Here is a 6,499-nt window from a genome sequence, read left to right on the forward strand (position 1 = left end):
GATGTCCTGATCTTATAGGGACAGTCCTGATGTTTGGGTCTTTTTCTTATATAGGCTCCTATTATCCCCTGACCCCCGTCCCAATTTTTCACACTTGCTGCCTGGTCACCCTCGGCCCTGGGAGAACTGTGACACGTCTCTGCTGGGGCGCAGCGGGCTGGCCCAGGCCTGGCGAGGAGAGCACCAGGCCTCTGAGAGTGACCCCAGGCCATACTGCACGCACTGGTGCAACAGGCAGAGCCATGCTGGCGCACTCTGAAGGGTTTGTAGTTGTGGGGGGGTGAAAACCCCCTTCCAGGCCCGGTGCCCACCACGCCTGCATCTGCCAGTGTCCTCTATGGCATGGATGGGTGGGTGGCTGTCCATCTCTACCCCTACCACACACATGTGCCTTCTAACACCGGCCCTTTAGGGGTATCCCGCTTTGCTGTGGGGGTTGTGCAAGACGCAGCTATTTGCTACTTCAAGCTCCAAACCAGCCCGCGGGGGAGGGAAAAAACTTAGCTTCCCTGACCGGGAATCGAACCCGGGCCGCGGCGGTGAGAGCGCCGAATCCTAACCACTAGACCACCAGGGAGCTGGTAAATGTCTTCTCTGAGCATCGTTGTAAGCGCTACACGCAAGACGTTCTACCCGCCTCGTCACGTAGCCCCGCCTCCGCCCCCTCTCCGCCGTTCAGAGTGCGAATTCCTAACTGCGCCGACTCACACAAAACCCGCCCGTCTCGACACGTAGCCACGCCCCATCCGTAACTTGTATCACGCTCACTTCCTAGCCCCGCCCCGTGGCTTTTCCCTTTTCGGCCAGTACCACCCTGCTGGGCGGGAAGAGCCGGGTGACGCACCGAGCGAGGAAGAGCCCGTTCCCACCCGCGGAGGCCCGGCTTGGGAGCGGCGGGATGCAAGGGGCGGGCTGTGAGGAGCCCAGCGCGAGCGGGGGAAGCGCTGGGGCGGGGCGGGGGCGGGGGCTGGTGGCGCCGTGTCCCTGCCGCTGCACACGCGTGTTCGCGCACATGTGGCGGGGCCAGTAGGGAGGCGCGTGGGTGACCTGCATCTCTCCTGGAGTGGGGCGCGGCGCTGCCCTGCCGGGGGATGCCTGGGTTTGGGGTGAGACCTGGATCGGACGCGTGCCAAGTTGAGAGTGCTGCTCTCCCTCGCGGTATTTTAACTCGTGTGGTCACGGGTAGCTGCCTGAGACGACTAGAAGTGAAAAAGGATCCGAGGGGTTGGGAAATAATCTTTTCCTCCTCCTCCTCTTTTTTTTTTTTTTTGGTGCTGTCCTCGTATTTCTTCTCTGCATGTGATGTGTAGTTGTCAGTTCTTAGTTTATTGCTTCTTTCGCATAGTCCGGAAGCTTTGCAGGTCTTGAGAGAGAGAGAGAAGGTGGCAAGCATGTTTACAAATAAGAAAAAAATGGTTAAAAAGCCACAAATAAATCAAAATCAGGGGGTTCTTGGGAAGGTGCAGGCAGAATAAATAAAATTAACTTAATTTTTAAAAACCTGGATTTCTGATTACTCTTTTAAAAAAAAAAGTAGTGTTACTTATCACAAGTGTAATGGTAAACACTTGGCTATATTTCTGTTTGGCCAGGTGCATTGTAGGTGCTTATGTTTCTCCATCACTCCAATAAGAAACTATTGTGCAGTATTGGTATATGGAGTTAAATGCTTCACCTAAGAGGTAGTTGGATTTAAGTGATGGGTAAAATGCCAACCTATAGGCCAGGGGTGGCCAGCCTGACCCTGAGAAGGAGCCAGAATTTATCAATGTACATTGCCAAAGAGCCACAGTAATACATCAGCAACCCCCCATAAGCTCCCCGCACACTCCAGGGCCTCCCACCCACTGGCAGCCCCACTGATCAGTGCCTTCTGCTCCCTTTCTGCACCTCCTGCTCAGCTGTTTCATGGAGTGCAGGAGGCTCTGGGGGCGGGGGAGTGGGAAGGAGCAAGGGCAGTGCAGGCTCAGGGGCAGGGCCTGGGACAGAGCCAGGAGTTGAGCAGTGAGCACCCCCTGGCACATTGGAAAGTTAGCACCTGTAGCTACAGCCCTGGAGTTGGTGCCTATACAAGGAGCCACAAAATAACTTCTGAAGAGCCGCATGTGGCTCCGGAGTCACAGGTTGGCCACCCCTGATATAGGGTCTGATCCAGCAAGTCCTCTGCCTGCAGAACTCCCATTGACTTCAAAATCATTTTCACATAGAGAGCTTGCAGGGTTGCAGCCAGAATTAATAAAATATCATAAGATATTTTGAGATGGAAAGTGTAGTGTGGGGGCTTAAATTTGTAGGGGTACTCAGCCTTAAAGCCTGGCTCTGATCAGAGTTATGCTTTTGAGGATGTTATGGGAAAAAGTGAGATGTAAAAAATGAGTCAAGAGTTTGATTAATGCAGCAGTTCTGAAACTGTGTGTCAGCACCCCATTTTAATAAGGTTGCCAGGGCTGGCATTAGCCTTTCTGGGCCCCTGGCCAGAAACCAAAGCCCGAGCCCCACCATACAGGGCTGAAGTCAGAGCCTGAGTGCTTCAGCCCTGGGTGGCGGGGTTCAGATTACAGGCCCCCTGCCTGGGGCTGAAACCCTTGGGATTGGGATTTGGCCCCCCTGCCCGGTATGGTGGCACTCAGGCTTTGTCGTCCCCCTTCCACCGCAGCTGGGGCGGCAGCGAGGCTCGGGCAGGCTTAGGCTTTGGTCCCCCATTCTCTGGTCATATAGTAATTTTTTTTTGTCAGAAGGGGGTTGTGGTGCAATGAAGTTTGAGAACCCCTAGATTAAAGAATTCTTTTAATGTTCTTGTTGCTGCCCTACAGTTCCAGAAGAAGTAGTTAGCTGAAATCCCTCTGGCTGCCCCTGAAGACTGTAATATCTTTTCTGAGGGTTTGTTAATAAGAGCCCTTTCATCTTAATGGTTTAACTAAAAATTAAATGGAGTTAAGAGTGACTGAAAGTATTATGACAGGTTTCAGAGTAACAGCCGTGTTAGTCTGTATTCGCAAAAAGAAAAAGAGTACTTGTGGCACCTTAGAGACTAACCAATTGAGCATGAGCTTTCGTGAGCTCATGCTCAAATAAATTGGTTAGTCTCTAAGGTGCCACAAGTACTCCTTTTTTTTAAAGTATTATCAGTCACTTAGGATAAACAGTGCTACAGGAATGTTGTAATTAACCCCAGATCAAACATCATAAATTAGAAAACTAACAGCTAAGGTTAAACTGAAAAGAAATCCAGCAAATTAAGGTGAAATGCACAGTCACAGTTGTTTGGGGGCCCTAACTCTGCCTTGTCAAGGATGCTTCAGGTTCCCCATATAGTTAACATTCACTGAAATATTCTGTATAGACTAATTAAAACAAAAAGAATTAATGGTCAATCTTTCCTCCATTATTCATGATAGAAAAATTCTCTTTCAGCAGAAACCTCAACTCTGTCCTATAGTGACATAAGGCAAAAATCACAATTTGGAGTGAGGCATTAAAAATGAGTTAACTACATGGGAAGTTTGAAATATTTGTGAAGGGGGAGAGTTAAGGTGCTTTTTTTGTTCCTTCACTGCATTTCCATACCTAAACATGTTTAGATTTCTTTTCAGATTAACCTTAGCTGTTGGTTTCCTGGGTTTATAATGCTTGGTTTGGGGATGATTACAACAGCTGTTAATGTAGCTTAGTTTACTCTAAATTACAGCTATGTACTCAGCTGTAACTCTGTTTTTAAATTTTTGTCTGGGAATTTTTATTAATGTCCTATATGAACAATAAACAAGAAACTGAAAGAATGTTATCATGTAATATTGCTAATGATTTGAAGATATGAAGCATCAATTTTCAATCATTTAAAAAAACTTTTATGGACAGATTCACTGGTATATTGTGCTGCTCCAAAGTGAGGTACAGCAGTCAGAGCATATGGACCAACTAAACTGAGTTAACAGCTGCTTTGTTTTGGTAGAGCAGCATAAAGTAGCATGAGTTCACACTGCATTCACCTTATGTTTATCTCCACATGTGCCTACTCATCTTATGTTTCCTTTCCTCTCTGCCTACCTTTTGAGTAGTTTTGGTGTGGTAGGGTTTTTTGTTTTGTTTTTAAGCTATTTCAGATGATGGTTACTGCCATTATTTTTCATAATTGAAAAATGATTGTTCCCCTGCACTGTAAAGATGGGGAGACATTCAGTTCCATTGAGAACATTGTGAGAGAATGAGAACTCTTTCTCAAAATGGCCACCAGCTGTGGATTCAATCCCATTGTTCTCAATGGGAAATGGCAGCCATTGTGAAAGAGGGCACTTTGTGGAATTCTGCAGTAGATCGTTGTGTCCACAGCTTCTGCTGAGGAAGAGACTTATATGAAGAATAACAGGAAAAAAGACCATTGATCTTAAGTTCAGGTGTAGCCTGTGCATAAGATTTTAGTGAGTTTTAACTATATGGGAAGCTTGAACAGTCTGATGTTCTCGTACTGAGATTAAGAGGGTGGGGTGCCTAATGTTAGGTGCTAAACTCCTTACAGAACCCATTTGAACTAATTTGAATTCCTAAATTAACAGATATACTTATTATACACAGGAGAGAAAAAGTGGGTGAGGTAATATCTTTTATTGGACCAACTTCTGTTGGTGAAAGAAACAAGCTTTTGAGCAGGTGTTCTCAAACTGAGAGGCTTGTTATGTGAAAGGGGTCACCAGTACAGAGGTTTGAGAACCCCTACTTTTGAGTTACACAGAGCTCTTCTTCAGGTCTGAGAGAGGTACTCAGAGTTGTCACAGCTAAATTAAAAATGGAACACACTGTTCAGCATTAAGTAGTTAACACATATTCTAAGAGAGCATTCAAAGTGAGGTACCCCATTAACAATTCTGCAGCCGTAAGACAAAAAAGGGGGGAGGGAGGTTAGTGGGTTACAGATTGTTGTCATAAACTGTAAATCCAGTGTCTTTATTAAGATGACGATTCTCAGTGCCTAGCAGAGTTATGAATTTAAGTTCCCAGGCTCATTTTTTTGGAGGTGTTGTGCAGGTTTCCTTTGAAGAAGAGGACTGAGAGGTCAGATGTGGCGAGGTTGTTTGTGAAAAGTGTTTGCCCGGAGATGATGGTGTTCTTGTCTTTTATCATTTTCCTTTGTGAGTTCATTTATCTGGCTGTGGCACTGAGGACCTTTCCCAGACCTGAAGAAGAACTCTGTAGCATGAAAGCATGTCTCTTTCACAAAAAGAAATTGTCCATTACCTCTCTCACCTTGTCTCTCTAGTATCCTGGGACCAACATGGCCACAACACCACAGCAAAAAACAATGGTACTTATACATTCTCAGAAAGGCTATTTTGTGCTCAGAGAGTAAGTGATTTAATTTGGGGAAGGATATATTGTCTTTTTCATATATAAAAGGTATGAATTCTGTGTCTTACATGCAAGAGTCAGCTCACCCTTTATTATGGAATTACTACTGCTACCTCCAGAATACAAGGAGAGCAAGTTCCTGAAGCCCTGCCTAGATTTTTGTATGATCTCATTCTAAACATTGATGATACAGTTAGCTTTACTTCACAGATGCATATTTCATATGCAGTAAAGCTCACTAGCCAAGTAATGTGTACATTGCAGAGGGACCCTACAACGCTAACCCACACGAAGTGTGCACGCAGGTAATTATTTTGTCCTTGTGAGTAGACAGAATACGGAAATGGAGTATAAGTCGGGTCCTGCTCCGAGTGATGTTGGTGGAGTTTTGCCACTGATGTGGAAACAGAACTGGGACTGTAGAGAAAATGTATTCTGTATATTTCCGTATACAGTCTTTGGATAGAAACTGACCAGATCATATAGGCACACAATGGGGAACTATGCATCAGTAAGTGGAAACCTAGTGCACATGTTTAGTTTTGTGAACTCTTATGCTATGTGGTGGCTTTCTTAGGCCAGGAATACTCTAAAACTTTTGTCAGCATAGCATTTTCAGGTAGAGTTATGATTTTATTTATTTATTTTTATTTTTGCAACACTTCTGTGCCAGCAAAAGCTCTAGTCTAGCATAATTATACTGGCAAAAGCACTCTCTTGCAGCTATAAATTGTGTCTACTTTAGGAAGACTTGCTGATATAGCTATGCCAGCAAACTTTTTCTAGTATAGATTAGGCCTTAGAGGCCTTTCTCCTGAAGTTATGGGACACGTGATCATCTTCCACACTCCCCTCCCTTTTTTTAAAATGAAAGCTAAGTTTCTTGCCCTCATAGTTGTGGAGGATAACTTAAAAATGTGAATTGAGTCAGAAAGCATATAAAAAGGTCCAGGCAACTTACAAATAAAATGTAATGATGTTTTGGGGTGACTCATGATTGGCAATATTGAATGTTTGGCATCACAGTACTAGCTTTGTCCTGTTTTTTTAAAGAATCAATAGCAAAATAAAGATCTTGATGTGTGTGCTTAGGGAAACTTTAAAAGTAAAAATGTAAAATTCTCTGGTTTCACAATAAGCAAACAGAGTATTTTTC

The 6,499-nt window shown here is 44.9% G+C and overlaps 1 non-coding gene across 1 annotated transcript; it reads right to left on the reverse strand.

Moving 5' to 3' along the window:
- Positions 1-505: 505 nt before the first annotated feature.
- On the reverse strand, positions 506-577 carry TRNAE-CUC (transfer RNA glutamic acid (anticodon CUC)). Its single transcript has one exon. It is a non-coding gene; the product is annotated as a tRNA-Glu (tRNA).
- Between the last annotated feature and the right edge of the window lie 5,922 nt (positions 578-6,499).

Source organism: Lepidochelys kempii, chromosome 3 (assembly GCF_965140265.1).
Source record: "Lepidochelys kempii isolate rLepKem1 chromosome 3, rLepKem1.hap2, whole genome shotgun sequence".
In the NCBI taxonomy this organism is placed as follows: Eukaryota; Metazoa; Chordata; order Testudines; family Cheloniidae; genus Lepidochelys; species Lepidochelys kempii.